A 20042-nucleotide genomic window follows, 5' to 3' on the forward strand; every position below is an offset into this window, starting at 1 on the left:
ACTTTAATTACAAAAATAGATCATTAATGCCAGATGTGGCAGCACATACCTGAAATTCCAGCTACTCAGGAGGCTGAGACAGGAGAATTGAAAGTTTGAGACCCCAGTACTGCAAGAAAAAAAAAAAATCTAGAGCTGAGCTACAGGTGCAGCCTTATGACCTTATTTAGAAGAATCAAATCATTTTGGCACCTGTAGATTTAGACACCAGGTATAGTAATGATAATAAGAATGGGGAGGTAGAGACAAGTGGCAGCACAGCACCACTCTGGTCTTCTGTTTTGTTTTGTTTTTTTGAGACAAGGTCTTGCTACTTAGTTCAGGCCCAATTCACCATGATCGTCCTGCCTCAGCCTCCTGGATGCTTGGATTCTAGGCATGTGCCAGCAATCCCAGCTCCTGTTCCAAAATTTGATAAAATAAGAATTAAAAGGGCTGAGGTTTTAACTCAAAACGAAGGCCCTGGGTTCATCCCCAGAACCGACACAAAAGAACAGGAAGGGGAAACACAAGCCAGATGCCAGGAGGCATACATCTGTAGTGGCCAAGTGATTGGCATTCATGGAGCATCAGGAACTCTCCTTCAGGTCATGAGGGTGACTGCCCTGTGGAAGGCTGTGAACAGGCCAGAAAGTCAATGCCCCATGGGAGGGGCTGGACCTCCCCTCCTCTCACCCAGGGATGTGGGTCTGAAAGCAGCTATGGGATGGGCTGGAAGGGGTTACCACTGCTGTCTGTGGAACACCACCCGGAGGACTATCCGGGAAAGAAGAACAGTTATCTCTATTTTGGCTACACCTGGCCCTATTCCCATGTACTGATATTGTACAGAGCTGGCTGGGACTCTTCCTCAACCCTTCGGTTGGTGTTAGCAGTGCAGATGGGTCTAGCCACACATGCTCCATGCGCCATACTGTAGGCTGCGATTCAGCCTCCTCAGGGTGAGGAACCACGATTTCCTAGACATCCAAGATTACACATCAGAGCTGAAGCTCTGACCCCAAACATTAGATCCTGCCTCAAACTGGGTTATGCAGGTGACTCTTTCTGCATTTCTCCCTCTGCATATTGTAGAGATGATTTCCAGCCTCCTAGCTAGCCCAGCTCATGGCACTCACATGCTTCCCACCACTCACTCCAAGCCACTCCCTTCACCAAGAACTGATAAAACCTGGATTTGGCCTTAGATCAAGGCCTTGGTCCCACTAACCATCACCCTAGTTGGATTAGGACCCCCTTGGCTCCCCACAACTATAAATATGCCTTAGTGTCTTTATTCTTACCCAGGGTTGCACTGGAGGTAGTAGATTGGAATTAACTTGCTAGAATTCCAGTGACTTTTCCATGAGATTACAAATACAAACTTCCCGGACTGCACAGAGGTCCAGGAAGGGCTGCCCATAGCTGACAAGCATTGGCAATGGACAGCTGACACACAAACAGACCCACAAACTAACTTTACTGTCTCCAGCCAATGTCCTTACACTGCACAGTAACCCTCCCCGGGGCAGCTCTGCCCTGGGATCTTTGAAGAGAGAGTTTGAAGAAAGAGAACAGAGGCCCCCAAATGTGGCTCACAAGAGAGACTCACATCCTGGACCAGCTCTCCCATTACTGGCTGAGCTGCCGGGGAAGATTACCCTAAGTCCTCCTACCGTCTTTCCCTAGTATAAGATGTGAGCGAGTCCATCAGATTCCTCCTCTACATGGAGGACACAGGATCCTCATTGGATGAAGTGAGATCAGGCACCTTTGACACAGAGTCCAAATCCTAGCATATAGTACAGTGCTCAATTAATGGTGGCCATTGCCAGGATCATTGTCTTTGAGCCTCCATAAATTGTAGACTGTGGAATTAGGCCTTGATACAGCCACAAAATAAATACTGCCTGATTAGAGTGGCCTAAAATTGTTAATTTCAGATAGTAAAATCAAGACATAAATCAGTAAAGCTGGTCTCCTCTCTTTTCATCACATAAAGATCTTTCAGAATGTTAGGAATGAGGAATCCAGTGAGCTCATGCCTTAGGCAGGTAATAAATTTTCTGTGTTCTTTTCATTGTGAAAACAAAATTTGGAGATGAGAGATGATTGCTGCCCAATAGTACCACTCTTAATAGACATATAAGATAGATTTTACTATTTCCATGTAAGTGGTGTATGGATACACAGAAAAAGATTACATAATTCATTTTGAGTAATAAGGGGTATGTGTATGTTTGGATTTTTTTATTAAACGTTTAACCCCAGTATTAAAAGTAGGGATGCTTACCTAGCTATGTCCCTAGTTATTTTTTATTTTTTGAGACAGTATCTCACTAAGTGCCTGGCCTGGGCACACCCCACCCGCATCAGCCTCCTGCACTTCTGGGATTGTAGGCATGGGACAAGCTGGTTGATGAATTTCTTTATAACAATGTATAATGAGACTTCCGGGAGAACATGGCGGACAGATAACAGCAACTACCGGAGGCTCTCTGAAAACTAGGCTCAGAAGCCAGGTATGGTGCGGACTAAAGAGACATAAGCAGGAGGAGTTATGCTCTGCTGACTCAGGAACGAACTCGGCTGAGAGAAACCAACTTGGAATGCAGTCCTGGTGCTAAAACAGGAACAGAAAAGCCTCGCTGCTGAGGCTGGACCCCACGCCATTTGGGTTTCCCGCCGCGCGGTGGCTGGCTGCCTCTACGTCGGCTCGGCAAGGAGAGAGACGCACGGAAACTCTGAGAACGGGAGTCTGTGAACGGAGTCGAAAACAGGACAGGCAGGGAGGCATGTTCTGACTTGTGGCGAGGTGAGTGAGAGAAACTGACACTCCACCACAGTTTGACTCCAGCGGACTTTCTGGGCCCGGGCAGTCCTGCGGGAGCAGGGCGCGCTGGCGACTCCAGCCACACATTCCCCTGTCGGGCGGGATTGGTGAAAAGTGCCTGGCCTGCGTGACGCTGCCGGCGGACCCCGTAGGCTGGCCCAACCCAGATCCCAGAGCCTGACGGAGGCCGGGAGGGGCGGGCCCCCGCGTAGGCTGCCTGGTGTGCAGCAGTGAGTGGAAACACCTAACCGGCGCAATTCGATCAGGCTGTGGCTGACAGAGAGAAAAGCTAGGCCTCTCATATAAGCTTGCATATATAAGGAACAGAGAATATGGGAAGAGGCAGCAACAAGAAAGGCTCCTCGGCCCCCAATTCTGAGAAACAGGCAATAACAGACACCGCACCATTACACATAAGGCGCCATATAGAGAGCCTCATAGACCAATTCAGGAATGAAGTTATCAATGACCTGAAGCTAGAAGTAAGTTAGAGAAATACTAAGCACCACCCAAGAAAAAACAGATGGTGGAATGGAAGAACAGAAAAAGAGGGGAGAAGTGTTTGATGGAGAAAACAGGGAAAGCATAGAATACGTGAAGCAGGTTCAAAGGGACTACCAAGAAACTAAGAAGTCTATCGAAGACTGGCATAACAGCTTGAAAGAAACTAAGGACAGACTATCTGAACTGGAGGGCAGAATTGTAATATGGGAGAATGAAATGAAAAACTTCTTAAAAATAACAAAGAAACAAACAGCAATAATACAAAGACAAGAAGATGATAAGAGGAGCCATAACTTAAGGATTAAGAACATAAAAGAAGAAGTAGGGACACAAACAAATGAACTACAAAAGCTACTCACAGAAATAATCCAGGAGAATTTTCCTAATTTAGCAAAAGGTAAAGATACTCAGATGTATGAGGCATACAGGACCCCAGCCACCTACAACCCTAACAGAGCAACACCCAGGCATATAATAATAAAAATTCCAGAAATTCAATACAAGAACAGAATATTAAAAGCTGTCAGAGACAAGAAGCAGACCACTTACAAGGGAGCACCCATCAGAATTACAGCAGATTTCTCTGCACAAACCATCAAATCACGAAGAGCTTGGGGGGAAATAATTCAAGCTTTGAAAGATAATAATCTCCAGCCAAGATTGAGATATCCTGCACAACTGTCCCTCGAAATTGATGGAAAAACAAGGTGCTTCCAGGATAAAGAGGAACTGGGGGAATTTGCAACCACCAATTCAACTCTACAGAGAGTATTGCAGGATATTCTAAAAAAAGAAAAATACAAAGAATCCAGAAATAATGGAGGCCACAACGAATGGAGCAGAGAACAAAGTGAAGAAGACAAACTGACAGCTACTGACAGAATAAGAGCTCAACAGAAATGAGGCAGAGAAGATTGGATGATAGGAACAGCTATTTTGGAGAAAATGACATCTTAATAGGAAAAAAATAGCAGGATATATTATAGTAACCCACTTTGACTTTCCATTACCTCAATTTAAAGCCCTGTATTACTCTCACCATGTGGTTTTTAACTGATGTTCCCCCATTCTGTTTTGCTGGATAGTATCAGGTTCGAAAATTTAGGCATCAGCTGTGAAGATAATGAGATTCATTATAACGCCCATTCTCATTGACTTTTATCTATTTTTGAAGACCTACAATGTCTCCAATGTTTTGGTTTTGTCGGTTTTATTCTTTACAGTTTTGTTCAATTGTATTGTAACTAACAATATAGGCAATTCTATTAGAGATAGCGGGAGGCATTATGGTAACCATTGTTGATCACCTTGTATTATGTTTTCACATTATCTATTATGTCCACCCTTTTGACTTGACCGATTCTGTTCTGTTATGTCACATTTGGTTTTACTCTCTTCCAAAAAAGTAATAAGAACCATGGGAGCAATGAAACCCAAAATGTGTAATAGTCATTGTACAAAAGAGAGGAAAAGAAAGTGCTCTGTACTATATAACTGCATGTATATTTAAGTGTATAAGATAGAAAATGATATCACAGAGTTTTATTGGATCATTGAACAGAACTGTTTGCAGTATCATTGATGGAATGTCCACTTTACAAGCTTTAATTTTGTGACTTGAACAATTATTTCTAAGATGACAATATGTAATCCATTAACTAGTAATTTCCTACTGTTCATTTTTTTTTCTGCAAATCTGTATAACTTGTTCCCTTTCTCTGCTTTTTTTTTCTTTTCTCCTTAAATAAAATTTAAAAAAAAAAAAAAAACAATGTATAATGATGGTCTTGCTTTATAATGATGTAACAAAGCACAGAGCAACTTTGTTTCTCCTTTTCCTCTTCCTCAATACACATATTGACCAGGAATTCAGTTAATTACATTTTTGAACCAAATGTTTTTGAGCATTTAACCTTCTACTTTAAAATTTTTTTAGGTTTAGAAAAAAAGTTACAAAAATACTACAGCAAAAAAAAATAAATAAATAAAAATCCTGCAGCCTTCCCAGGAAAACCTTTCACCTGGCTCCTCCAGTGGTAGCATTCTATGGAACCACAGAGCAGTTGTCACAGTGAGGAAAGTCGCCTTGCCACCAGCTGTGAACTCACCTACAGACCTGATTCACAGGGTCACTTTTTCCTGTAATGTTCCTTTTCTGGTCCAAGATGGACTGTAAAACCCCTGATCCCGTCTTCTGTCTGCCATGGGCCTCGGAAGAGTGCTCAGGAGCTAATGTACAGTCTTGTTCCACTGGGGATTCCGGGGTGTTTCCTTGAGGTTGGGTTGAGGTTGCCTCTTTCTCCCAGACCGTGGCTAAGGGCGTGAGTATCTGTCAGAATCGCCTGGAATCCGTGTCTCTCTTCTGGTGATGTTGGCCTTGGCTGCTTGGTGGAGGCAGAGTGTGAGATGTTCTCCACTTTCCTCGGTGACTGAGCATCCCGGGGGAGAGTCTCACGCCACGAGGCTCTTGAAGATCTCGTGTCTCACCCTTCTTTTGCCCAGGAAGAGCCAGCCATGAATGCCTCTTGCAGCAAGAGTTTATTTGTGTGTTTGCCAGCCGGTGAGTTTCAGATTGTGTCTTTCCTTTCACACTTAGGAATTGGAGCGCTGTGCAAAGGCACCGTCCTTCCCAGCCCTCCACTTACTGATGTATTCAGTCATGAATTGAGGAAACTTATTTTTATTTCTGTGGTTGTTCACATTGCTCCAGATTTGGTCGTGGGGAGCCAGAGCTCCCTGGGTTGGCTCTCAGGTATTTGCAGGACACCCCATCCTTGTTAAGGCACTTCGTGCTGTGGGCCTCACAGGGATTCCAAGTTCATCTTGCATATCTGCTGCTCCAGCTTTGGAATCAGTGACTTCTCCAAGGAGTCCTGGTCCCCTTATTAGAGAACAAGTATTTTGAGATCAGGGTCTCTGCCAGAGTCCTCTGCTGCCCAGCAGGGTGTCTGCAGATTCCGTTTGTGGTGGATTGACAACATGTGGTCAGCTTGTAACACCCAGCTGTACTGAGTCAGCGTGGCGCTGGGTGTGGAAGGCCCACCTGAGGATTGTGGCCAAAGGAAACCTGGAGGAGAAAGTGATGCTGTTGATTCACCCAGAGAAGCTTGTCACGCTGATTTTCCTGATATGAACTTGGCTGTTCTCATCATCAGAGGAGCTCGGGTCTTTGCTGTTGCTGAGGATGGCTGTGGTTCTTTTCAGGGGAGCTCTGGTCCTTACCTTGAGCGTCACTTGCTGCCTCCAGTGCAGATCCCTCAGCTGCTGGCACAGCTCCTTCATCCCAAAGAACCTTTGGGCCTTCCCAGTGCAGATCCTTGATACAGACTTGCATGAGACATTGTTGTGAGCTCTCAGCATCCAGCTATACTAATGGAGGACATTGCCATGGGCTCTAGGTCTTCAGCTGGACTCATGCAGGACATTGCAGTGGGATCCAGACCCTCAGCTGGGTTCTTCTAGCTTGCACTGCTGACCTTTGGGCCTTCCCCGTGCAGGTCCTTGACACAGACTTACGAGTCATTGTTGTGGGCTTTAGGCCTCCAGCTGGAATCTTTGGGTTTCTGATGTGTGGACTGATCTCCTGCAGTCTTCTACATCTGACTCTGTGGGTGAATATTATAAATAATTCTGTATATTATGTGTCCATATTAAATGGTTTCCTTGTAAACCCTGACTACAACATCTCACACCTCACGCCCCTCCATCTGTTTGCCACCTCCCCTGCAGCTATCATCGTGTGTCATTTGCACATTTGCCTCTTTTTGTGTCTCCACTTCAAGTCTTGCTTCCTTCCAGTTCATCCTCCAAGCAATAGGAAAAAAGGAAAGTATTAGCTGGACTATGTCATTCCCTTGCATAACCTGTCTTTTGTTGTCTTGTTTTTTGAGACAGGTCTTGCTAAGTTGCCCAGGCTGAGCTGAAACTCACGACAGTCGTCCTGTCCCAGCCTCCCAAGTGCAGCGTTGCGAGTGTGCACCACCACGCCTGGCCCTTGCTTAGTACTTTCATGTAGCTGAGGGTTGGCAAACCTTTTGTGCTGACAGTCAGTGTAGGCGCTGTGGGCCACTCTCATTGTCACACGTAGGCAGTCACAGGCAGTACACTAGAGAGACTGACGTGCTGGCGTGACATGTAAGAGGTCCTGGATTTGATCCCCGGCACCACAACAATCAATGACTGAACAATGGGAGGAAGACGGCAAGCAGGGCACAGGAGCACACACCTGCATGGCAGGTTGGGAAGCTGAGGCAGAACGATCCCAAGCTGGAAGCCAACCTGGGCCACTTAGTGAGATCCTGTCTCCAAATAAAAAGCACTAGAGGTATATCACAGTGCTCCCTGGGTTCAATCCCTAGTACCCACCCCCTCCAAAAAAAACCCCAGCAAGCAGGCCAGAGATCTTGAGTAGTAGACTGCCAATCCCTTCCTGAATGAGTGTTTTCAAAAGGTTGCCTGAAGCCACTTTGAACCTTTAGGAAAGTTGCACTGGGCAGCAGTCACAGTCTTCAGAGGCCCCCCAGAAGCTGCCTGAAGCCCCACATCTGCTGGCAGCTGCCTCCAACCAGCATCTATAATCTGGAGGCTGCAGGAAAGGGGACATGGAAAGCATCCAGTTCAGGCCAGGTTTCTAGCATCCTGCAGGCTGAAATTCACTCTTTCCCCTGGTTCACTGCTCACTCTTCTCTGTGTTGTCTCCACTCAATAACTTTCCAATCATCTGTCTCAGGACCTTTGCACATGCTGCTCTGGCTGTTTGGAATGTTCTTTCTATCCTCTTCCAAAAACCAGCTCTTTTTTTATTTTTTAGAGCCTAGATAAAAGGCTCAGAAAGCCATTCTTCTCAAACTAGGTCCCTACTAACTTCTTTAACTTTTTAAAGCTAGACGACTGTCTTATTCCCTGTCACCTCTGCAGGATTTAATATGGTGCCTGGTAAATGGAAACAAAGCAAACACTTCCTCAGTGAGTGTAGCATTACAGTCAGCTAATATTTCACCTGCATGTTTACCCTGAGACAGACTGATACATTGACTATTGATCCCTATCTGATAAGCAGTTAGGACTCTATCTCAGATTACTTACACCTGACCCTTAAAATAGTATCTGGAACAACTAGGCATGGTGGCTGTCACCTGCAGTCCCAGGCCTCTGGAGGCTGTGGTGGGAGGATCGCCCTGAGTTTGAGGCCAACCTGGGCTACATAGTTCAAGGTCAGCCTGAACTACATAGTGAGACTGCCGTCTCAAGGAACAAAAACAAAACAAAACAGTCCCTGGCGCATAGTAGATATTCAGTATGTGTCCTGGAAGAATAAATGAATACCATTTAGTTTTTCAGATAACCTCATTGTAAATATTAGGTACTTGATAATCAGAGTGAAATTAGCAAGGAAATTTTCTTTTTACTAAATGTGTTCTGATGTCCCCTCAGTGTCTGCACGCTCACATTCCCAGGAAAGAGCCTAGCCAGGGTGGGGACTCTGGATGTGAAGGGTCCTGTCTGGGGTCAGGACCGGCACCTCCGCCGGTTCTGTGCTTCACCTTAAGATGTCACTAAGTGATGGGGCCGTGGCTTGGTGATGACAGAGCTGGGAGGTCGGGAGGCAGGGAGGAAGTGACCCAGCGTTCTGAACAAATCTCCCACTTCCGCCAGCGCCTGGCGTTCCAGGTGCCTTACCCAGGCTCCCGCCTGCTTCTCCGAGCCACCGGCACACCTGATATTCCAGAGCCCTGGAGCTTTTTCCTCTGCAATCTGAACCCTAATAAATCAGGCCCCACTGGAGAAGCCCTGTCCCGTCATGACCACCTCCTGTCGCAGGCCCAGCACTGTCCTGTGGGCTTCAGAGTGAACTTGAGAGAAAAGTCCCATGATGTTTCTGCTCCCTTTGTGAAGAATGGGGTTGTGATGTACTGTACACAGCTATTAATAAAAACTCAAAACTAAAAGACAGTGGTTCTGCTCTCAAGAAGCAGGCTCGGAAGGGGCTGAGGATTTAGCTCAGCAGCATAAACGCCTGCCTTGCAAGTGTGTGGTCGTGAGTTCGATCCCTGGTACCGATAAAAAAGGAAAAAAAAAAAGAAGCAGGCTCAAGAGACACCAAGAGAGAAGTGCTTCACAGCAGCTCCCTGCCTGCTGGTGATGTGAATCTGGATTGGGTCCTGGAACAGAAAGCAGACTGTGCATGGGAACACAGGACGCACACCCGAGACATGTGGTGGGTTGATAGTGTTGTGCTGGCATTGGCTTTGCAGTTTTTTGTTTTGTTTTTGGTCTTTTTTTTTTTTAATTGGTACCGGGTATTGAACTCATGACCACGTGCTTGCAAGGCAGGCACTTATACCACTGAGCTCAATCCCCAGCCCCTGCTTTTGGTCTTTTTGAGACAGTGTCTCAATATGCAGTTCAGGCTGGCCTTAAACTCACAACGTAGCCAAGGCTGGCCTCGAACTCCCAGAAATTCTCCTGCCTCAGCCTTCCAAGCGCTGGTATTACAGGAACGTGCCACCACCCTAGCTAGCTTCTTGGTTTTTTGTTTTTCTCTCTCTTTTTTTTTTGTACCAACTGCGTACTTGCAAGGCAGGCACTTATGCTGCTGAGCTAAATCCCCAGCCCCTTGGTTTTTTTTTTGTTGTTGTTTTGGGTTTTTTTGGTTTTTTTTTTTTTGTTACCAGGGATCAAATTCGCATTTCGACAAATATGCTGTGGTCACATCAGATGCCAACCTCAGGAAAAGCTGGGCTTAGCCCATATGGGAAGCTGTTGCAGTAGTGCCATAAATCTACCAACTGCAAAATTAGAAGTTATAAAAATATACAAGATGGTGTTGAAGAGTCAAGGTGTGTACAGGATCTGAGGCTCCAGAGGCAGCTTGGGGCCCCTGAGGTCCAGCAGTCCTGGGAACTGCCATCTCCATGGCCTGGGCCTGCAGGCGAGTGGTGAGACTCTCAGAGCCACTGTCACACTCACCTGGCAGGCTCGCACTGGGCGCTGGATGCGACAGCACGAAAATGTCCTGTGTGTGTGGCGCGGAGACTCCACGCCGCAAGGTCTTCCCTTCTTCTCCGTCATTGCACTGGGCAATATACAGTGATGGCTGAGATTGGCAGAAGGCACTGGAGTTGGCCTTTGCGCAAATGAGAGAAGCAGGAGCTGTGTCAGGGCCAAGAGAATGTTTGTCAATTTTGAGGTGTTTTTTCCTTCCATCCACTCTCCTTCCCTCCTTTCCTTCCTTCCTTTCCTTTCCTTGTTCAGTACAGAAAATTCAACTTAGGGGGCTGGGTATTTAGCTCAGCGGCATAAGCACCTGCCTTGCAAGCAGGCAGTCGTGAGTTCAATCCCCGGTACCGATAAAAAGGAAAAGGTCAAAAAAAAAAAAAAAAAGAAAAAAAGGAAAATTCAACTTAGGGCCTTGCACGTGCTAGGCCTGCTGAGACAGTGCCCAGCCCTTTTTTATTTTAACTTATTTATTCAGCGTGGACAGGGCCACGCTGAATGGCCCAGGCTAGTCTTGAACTTGCAGTCTTCCTGCCTCAGCCTTCCAAGTATCTGTGATTATAGGCACATGTCACCATGCCCAGCTGTGCAAATACTTTTTAAGTTGTGAAAGGAAGCATTTTTACATGAAAACTGGTCCTTACTAAAAACTTGCATTTTTTCCTGACATAAATTCTTTTTGTGAAGATTATTCATAGTAGAGTTGATTGTAAAGGCAAAAAAGTTGGGAACTACTTGAATGCCCCCCAGGAAATGAGCCTGGCTGAATTCATCCCACGGAATTCTTTGAAGACATTTAAAAATATGAAAGATGGAAGCCAAAATGCATACTTGTAATTGCAGCAGTCTGGGAAGCTGAGGCAGGAGGACTGAGGCTGACCCCAGCCTGGGGAACTTAGAAACTTAGCAAGACTGTCTCAGAGTGAAAAGTGCTGGAGATGTATATAGTTCAGTGAAGGCTCTGGGTTCAATCCCTAGTCACATACACACAGCCATGTAGACATAGATATAGGTACTGATATGGTCATATGTTCATGTGTAAAGAGATCCAGGCCAGAAAGCACTGTGCAGAGTGATGTATGTAGTACACTACTACCATCATTTTTGTATATCAAAAAGAGCATATATGAGAACTCATGTTTATTCAGTGTCCCAGGGAAGGTACACAAGAACATGCTAACAGAGGTTACTACTTGCTTAGTACCAAAGATAAAAGTCATTTAAATCCTATCCATCCTGTTAAAATATGCTTGGCAATAAAATTTTGCATTGCTTTGGTGGCAGAATTTGTGCCACCAAATATTCTCTTTTTTAGAGAATACATAGGCTGGCCTTGAACCCCTGAGCTTTCCGGATCATCCTGCCTCAGCCTCCCAAATGCTGGGATTATAGTGGATAATTTAAAGTAATGATGAAACATATTTATAGTGCCAGAGAATCCTTGCAAGCTCTTTAAATCTATGAACATATTTTAGATAACAACTTTCAAACATGTAAAGAATTGCATACTTTTAAAGATGCTATTCCAGAAGTTATATGAGAAAAGTATTGTGAAGATACTGTGTAACTGTGTGTGTCTCCAGGTGTGGGTAGCAGATGGCCATGGCTGCCTCTAGCCTAGATGAAAGAAGGGGAGCCCAGAGCATGGGACTCAGTTCTGAGCAGGGTCTTCTGCCCATTGACCCTCATGACCAAGTTAGATTAGCCCTAGAATGCAAGGCTGGTTTAATACTTAAAAGCCAGCTGATGTACCGCCTCCATCCAGCCCCAGAACCCCAGGTGTTCCAGTGCCTGTCACTATCATAGACGCTCAAAACACACATCTCTTTCCTTTACGCCCCAGGCAGCCTGTTTAAAGCAGCCTGTTTTCTCTAGTAGAATTGGAATTTCTTCAATAAACTGGTGGTGGAAAGCGAGCCCCTGGTGTACCCTAACAAATAGCATATGCTCTCCCTCCCTGGGTGCTGGGTCTACAGTATTCTTTCATACTGGGTCTGTGGTCCCTCTGTAGTCATAAACCCAGTAGATTCCCCTGCCCCCGTCAAACATTTTCGAGATCCTCCGTGTAAACCCTGAGTCCCATCCCATCCTCTTCCCTGGGCAATTTGCAAGAACCATAAAACTTTTATAGTTTTCACTCTTGGTACTGTTCTGAAAATAAGGGCTCTGTTCTCTTTTCTCATGGGGGCCTTCCCTTAGCCTTGTCTCCATCTTTCTCCTACTCTCCTGTTCTTGTCCAACCCCTGTGGGGTTCTGCTCCCTCAAAGGCATATGCTTCCAGGTGCTGGCTTCAGATTTCAGCTGTCCACCTTGTGGCAGGTGACTCCCAGATTCCCGTTGCTAATCCCAATTATTCTCCCAACAATGGCTAGCATTTGTTGAGTAGTTACTGAGGGATATGGCCCAGACCTTGACTTTGATGCCCTTTGAGGTTGGCCTTGTGCCACTCTTTTACAGAAGATGGAACAGGAGCTGGGGGGAGTCACCTCTTCCAGCTTGGACTTAAAACAGGGTTCTAAACTTGGGACAATGACCATTTGACCACCAGCCAGGTGTCTCACTGCATTGCCAAGTGCTTGAAGGTGCACTTGGTACTTTCCCTTTTCTCTACCCCTCCCACCGTATACCAGGCACATTTTGTTGGCCCTGCTGGACCCCTGGATAGCCCCGGACCTGAAGCTTCACATATCCAGGAAATGCTACCTCCTGATCTAACCTCATTCTACCACTCGAGAATGGAGACAGTCTCACCTTTTTCACCACTTACTGTGCTCTTACTTAAAACAATGAAGGTCCCCAAGAAATCATCTAAACCTAGAGGCAGAACCAATGGAAAAAATTGTGGGAGGTGATAAATCAGTGGCAGAGCCAAAAACAGACTGACATTTCCAGGTGTGGAGACTTCTCTGTTTATTACAGGGTATCACTGAGTCCCTCCTTGACCAAGTGAGCTGGGTCCAACCGTCAGCACTAAATACTGGAGTACAAATGAATGGGTAGATCTGCCCCTTACAGCCTGGTTTTTGGGAATGGCACTACCCACCCCACAGGGACTGATGATGCTCCGCTCCAAGGCAGAGCGCACGCTGTCTTGTCACTTGCTTCGTCCAGCCTTAAAGTTCTGTCGTTAAGCTGCCAACGTTGCACATCACTGCTGCCCAGTGCAGGGAGGAGTTAAGCATGAAATGCATTTTAAAGGAGAAGAGAAGGCCTGTCCAAGCCCTCTCTTCCACAGAATGGCTGCGGGAGACATCTGTATAAGCAGGCAGCCCGCAGCACTCAGAATCCCCTTTCTTCCTTGTCATCATCCAAATTCGTTATTCCAGTGCTGCTCACAAGGAGCACAGTTGCATATGGCAGCTGAGGCACATTTTACAATATGGTAACTCATGTTACTCTTAACTTTGCTCATATATTGGTCTTGCTGTAACAGGCTTAGATTATACATTTCACAGCTAGATGGACACTGAAAACTGTAATTAAAACTCATTTGTGTTGTTTTGAGACAGAATTTCACTATATACTGTAGGCTGGCTTTAAACTTCTGACAGTCTTTCTGCCTGTCTCCAAATGCTGAGATTATAGGCATGAACACGAGGCATGGCTCAAAATTAGGCTTCTGGGTTTTTTTTTTTTTTTTTCAGTACTAAGAATTAAATTCAACGGTCTTCTACCATTGAAATCCCAGCCATTTTTATTTTTTGAGATAGGGTTTTGTTAAGTTGCCCAAGCTGGCAAACTTGTGATCCTCCTGCCTCAGTCTCCCTAGTGGCTGGGATTACCACTGCACCCATCTTTAGTTTTATTTCTATAACAAATATTTAACAATATTTAGCTAAAACTTCGGAGAAGTAATGGTTTTCTTTAATGTCAATGTAAAGTCTTGATGTAATTTATCATTTGCTTTATTTATTTATTTATTTAGTCTTTTTGAGACAGGGTCTCACTATGAAGTTCAGGCTGACCTTGAGCTCACTTTTAGCCCAGACTGGTCTCAAACTTATAACAGTACTCCTGCCTCAGCCTCCCAAGTGCTGGGATTACAAGCATGGGCCATCACACCCAGTTTTTGCCTTTAACCCTTTAATCATAAACAATTGTAAGTATTTTAGAAGAAAAATGTTTAAACATTTTTGAAGCATTTCTTTAATATTTAACAAACACGTTCAAATTTTAAAAATTTAAATATAACTGCGTTGTTTTAAAATATTTGAGATATTTTAATATTTAATTTTTGGAGAACATATGTTCAGAGTTTTATAATTTGAGTATAATGGCATTTTATATTTTTTATCTTTTAAATGATGGTTGTCAGTAGCACTGATAAGCAGATGATAACCTAAGGACCTAACTGAGCCCATGAGCTAAAAATGATTTTCATACTTTTACAGGCTTGTGAATAAAGAATATATATGAGGGAGACTATATGAACTGCAAAGCCTTAGTCACTCACTATTTATCTTTTTACCAAAAAATATTGTCAGTCTCTGATCAGTAGAATATAAATTATGCATGATCACTGCATTTTTAGCAATTTTACTGAAATGGCACAAAAAGAAAAGTAATCACTTATTAGTTATGCTTGTCACTGATCATATTTAATAAGAGCACAAAGCCTGTCAGCAGAACATCTAGATGTGTGCAGTGGTGAGTTTCTCATCTGCAGTCGTCTCTGACTTCAGGCAGAGCCAGGAACCTGTGTTCTGCCTCCCTGTCACCAGTGCCGCTTGGCTGAGCAGGACTGGTTTCCTAGAGGTTGCTGTGGGTTGTCCCCACCCCAGCATGCGGTGTGTGGGCTGCGGCCCACAAGCGCCGTGGGGAGCTGTGCCGGCAGTCTGCTCCAGCCTGCCGCTCCAGCTCTGCCCGTCGGTGCGCCTGAGTTTCAGCGCGTGTCTACCCTGAAAACCTCTGGTGACTGAAAGCACGGGTCACGGTGTCGGCCGCCCTCTGACGGTGTTGAGCGGAGCTGTCACCGTGGCGCTGGCCCTGCGCCCTTCAGTTCCGATCAGTAAGCTCTGAGTCGGAACATTCATGCTAACTGGTGCAGGCTCTGTACGTCGTATTAGTCCTCCGATACATCATAATCCGTAAGCACAGAAAGCTGCAGAGGGGCTTTAATAGGCAGCGTTCCTATCCCAAGACAGCTTTTCTGGTGAAGCCCTGTTTTTCCTTCAGTAATCACCATCACATGCTGCAAGTGCTTTGAGCAGAGGATTCCATTCAGCCAGCCTGAGCCTTCCGGCCTGGGGGGACAAGACACTCCAGCACTAGGCTAGAGACGCAGCTTCCCGCGACTGTACCTGTGGAAGGAGTAACAGCCAGGCAGAGAGCAGAGAGGGCGGCCATTGATACTCCTGAAGGAGGCAGCCCCAGGCCCCTTGCAGCGCAGGGAAATAAGAACAAAGGTGGGGGGAAGAGAAGGGGGAGGGCTGGGGATTTAGCTCAGCGGCATAAGTGCCTGCCTTGCAAGCAGGCAGTCATGAGTTCGATCCCTGGTACTGATAACAATGAAAAAGACAAAAAAAAAAGAGAGAGAGAGAGAGAGAAGGAGGGAGCTCAGGAGAAGGAGGTGGTCAGAAGTGGGAAAGAGAAGGAAAAGAAGAAAGCCGAGAGAAGAATGGGGGGGAGGAGAAAAAGAAGGGGGATGGGAAGAGCAAAAGGGGGAGGGATGTGGGGATTAAGGGAGGAGGCCGAGAAGGGAGGGAGGGAGGGAGGGGGCGGCGAAGAGGGGAGGGAAAGAAGGCGGAGCAGGAGGGGAAGGCCGGAAAGGAGGTTTCCTTTGGCTCCCACCCTTATTCCCCGAGTTCCGGGCCCAGTTACACCAGTGACATTACTGCACCTTGAAAAGTGCACCTGGGGGAACTAAGGCTGGCCCGACCAGCCATGCTGGTTCTCCCCGTCACACTGGCTCTCCTCCCCAAGGGGGCTGCCCGCGACAGGGGGGACAGGTGCTGGGGCGATGCAGCCCTGGGAGGTCCCTAGCCAGGAGGATCCTGCACAGACTGAGCAGGCGCAATGGCGATGCGAAGCAGCCTGTGGGCGGGGTCCCTGCGGCTGTGTTCTGGGTTCTGGAAAGAGTCGCTGGTTCCTTCACACAATGAGTTGCGCTGTGTGATGAATTTTATCCTGTGTCAGCTGCTTGAGAGTTGCCGTCTTAGGAACAGACTCACTTTATGGCATTAAGTTTCATACCTTTAGAAAATCTTTACCATAATTATGAGGCCTGGGTTATTATATTTTTGAGTATTTTTCAGAAAGACTATTTTGTCCTTAATGATTTCAACAGAAAAACATTTTTAAGAACTCAAAAGTTCTAATAATTGTATTTAGAAATAGACATGTATTCGTATAAACTGTTCAAACGCAGATTTGAATTCCTGAATTGGACAACCTATAGCTGATCTCCTAATTGGTGGCGCCCTTACTTACAAAATTGGGACAGTATAGTACCCTATATTATTAGAAATCAAGTTATGAAAATTACTTCACAGTGAAATTCCTTTTTTTTTTTTTTTTTTTTTTTTTTTTGGTACTGGGAATCAAACTGACAGCCTCACCCTTGCCAGACCAGCACTTAGGCCACGGAGCTAAATCCCCAGCCCTAACACAGTGAGATTCTTAATTGTAGGTATTATAATACCTACAAACATTAGTTGGTTTGTATGGCAATATATCACAAAGATTATGAATTTGTCAGTCAGTCTTATTCATCTCTTAATGGGTATAAATGGCTTAGTTTGTTGGTGGTAAATACAATTTTCTCTTTCTTTGTTCCAAGAGAAAATTTATTTAAAGGTTCAACCTACCAAAGGCAGAAAGAAAAAAAAAAGACTTTGGTATAAGAAATTAGGAAAGTTTTTTGGTAAGTGATAAGATTAGCCCTGGCAAAGTGCTTGGTCGCCTATGCAACGCCCTCGGTTCAATTGACCAAGCAGTATAGTAAGTTTGTGTCATTTTTAACATTCCTAACAGTGTGTGCAGCACTTTATATAAAAAAGAAATTAGTCAATTCAATTTCATTTTGTCCCATGAAATGAGGTCTAAAAGATCAGAATATCTTTACTGTTGTCTTGCTTTTGAAAATAATGGCGGCATAAGGAGGGGTCAGGGGCCTTTTCTTCCAGACACAATTTTTTTTTTTTTTTTGCCTTTTTCCTTTTTATCGGTACCGGGGATCGAACTCACGACTGCCTGCTTGCAAGGCAGTATTTTTTAACACTAGGTACACTGTGCCGACATGAGGGCACAGTGAAGAATTTAGGGACCTGTAGACGAATCCCCTTCGAACCATCACTGGTGTGGTTTTGATGTGAATAAGCCCTAGGGGAGGAGGCAGAGGAGTCCCATGTAGCCCAGCTTAGGCTGGTCTGTAAAACACTTGGGGAACGGGGACCCCAACTCTTCAGAACTGCCAGAACAGATTGGCCCTTGACCATTTAAATCTTGCATGCTTTATCTCTTTCTTTGAGTCTTGGAATGCCACTGATAGCTCCTTTGTATTGGTAATTGTTTTAATTAGCCGCCCCGTGGGGTCCTGCTCCCATTTTAGATTATGAGCAACACAGCAGGGCGGTGCAACTCTGCTAAATAAAGGGCAGACATTACGGCTCCTTAATTTCTTTTATCTATGTCAGGTTCTTTGTTGTTGTTTTGTTTTGTTTTTTTAACTCTTCCCCCTTCACTTTTACTTTCTTTTCTTTCCCCCATATTTTTTGTGGAGGGTAATACCCTAAAAATGACTTGCAAGAATGAAAATAAGAGAAAAACTCAACCTTAGATATTATCATCAGTCACATCTGGGGAGGAAAAAGAGTGGGAGTGTGCTCGTCCATGGCTCCTGGTAACATTTCATAACCCTCGGATGTGATCCTATCTGGAGCAATTACCTCTAATGGCAGTTACTTGAATTTGGTGGGTGGAGAGAAACAAAAATTTGAAAGAAAAAAAAAAAAAACTGGCTCTTCTTGGTTCCCCATGTTATTTCTTCTGATTGACCACATCCTCCTTTTGTGGATGAAAATCTGGAGGACCAATTATGATGCAGATCTGATACCATTTCCACTTGTATGCCTCAGGGCCGGAATGTTTCAACGTTTGGAAATTCTTGCATTGTTTAAATTGTTTTCCCCCTTTTTTAAATGCATGCTATTGCCAGTGTGAACACACACACACACACACACACACACACACACACACACGGAAAGCCTGCCTAACTCAGAGCATTTCTTAAGAAGATCCAGAAATGCAGGGCTTGTATTTGACTAGAACAATAACCAGGCTCTCTTTCTACTTGTGAATCTATAAAACTGACTTACTGAAGTTACAACAGGGCTGGTCTCGGTGAAAACAGTGTTTCTAAAAGTCACCTTTCTGTATTATGATGCAAATAATCTATTTTTTGTATTAATGCCCAAATAACTTATTTGCACTTAAAGGGTCGTTCAAATTACCATGAGTAACACCCACAATTCAGACACATTTCAAAGTTATTGTATGTTACTGAGCCCAGTTTAATTCTGGAAATTTTCAACCATAAGCTTCAAATCTGTTCTGTACAAACAATCTAACAAAGACAGAGGGGAGCATTATTTTGAGTTAGGAATATTCAGCATCTAGGGGCCTTTTAAAATCAACTGTGATTCTAATTAAATCTTTCTCTTGCTGTCTGACTTTTCATAGCCAATCAAGAGACATAAATTTACTTTGTAAAACAGCTACTAGGCAAAGGGTGCTGTGAATGTTATAAAGCTTTGAAACTCAAAGACAGAGCTTACGGAGACAGGAACCCAGTGTGAATCATTGCTTCAAGCCTGGGAGGTTGTTGTCCAAGCCCAGTGTCCTTGAGAGGCAATGAGTTACTGGAGGCTAAAATGATGATACCTGTGGCACTCAAAATACCATGCACAGCACATAAATCCGCACATGAAAATGATGCCATTTGGTGCCTGCACACTGTGGAGAAAATGTCTCTTAATACACAAATTTCACCTCAATAAAAAAGGCAATTTTTAAAAATGTAGTACTATTTGAAAATAGAAATATATGATCCTCTTGCCTCAGCCTCCTGAGTGTTGGGATTACAGGTGTGTGTCACCAGGCCTGGCAGTTCCAGCAATTTTAAGATAACCATGTAAAAATATACAATGACCAAAAATGTCTTTATCGTGCTCGCTTCAGCAGCACATATACTAAAATTGGAACAATACGGAGAAGATTAGCATGGCCCCTGCGCAAGGATGACACGCAAATTCGTGAAGCGTTCCATATTTTGAAAAAAAAAAAAATGTCTTTATTTGTTTGGTGAAAGCTTATTCCCCTCAAATGATCCTGAGAGTCCGTCTGTGTATCTGTTACGTGTGTCTGTCTTCTGTGTCAGCACATGCGGCCTAGGAAGAGCACAGTGGACCCCTCCCCGGCCCTGGCCTGTGCACACACGGTCATCTCCCTGCTCCTTGCGCTGGCTTTGTTTTGTGTTCTTCCTCCACATTTTGAAGCAAACCAGCCATGAAATAGACACGCCAGAGAAATTTGTTGGATTACTTCATGTTGTAGTTTTTAGTCAGAAGGGTAATAAAGGGAAATTTGTATATACTTACTGACATAAAATAAGTTTCATTAAGTTGCTGCCCTTCCTGGCATAAAGGGTATTCCTATATAACTTGTAATAATGCACTGGTCAAACCTCCAACAAGACAGTAGTCCCAATTGCTTTTTTCTTTTAATTTTCTTT

At 44.7% G+C, this 20042-nt stretch overlaps 1 non-coding gene across 1 annotated transcript; it reads left to right on the plus strand.

Moving 5' to 3' along the window:
• The first annotated feature begins 19476 nt into the window (after positions 1–19476).
• LOC111755170 (U6 spliceosomal RNA) lies at positions 19477–19583 on the plus strand. The gene has a single exon (XR_002789753.1). It is a non-coding gene; the product is annotated as a U6 spliceosomal RNA (small nuclear RNA).
• Positions 19584–20042: the final 459 nt, after the last annotated feature.

The sequence above is a fragment of the Cavia porcellus genome, unplaced genomic scaffold (assembly GCF_034190915.1).
Source record: "Cavia porcellus strain 051 isolate PalLab524CR breed Dunkin Hartley unplaced genomic scaffold, mCavPor4.1 scaffold_5, whole genome shotgun sequence".
Taxonomy (NCBI): Eukaryota; Metazoa; Chordata; class Mammalia; order Rodentia; family Caviidae; genus Cavia; species Cavia porcellus.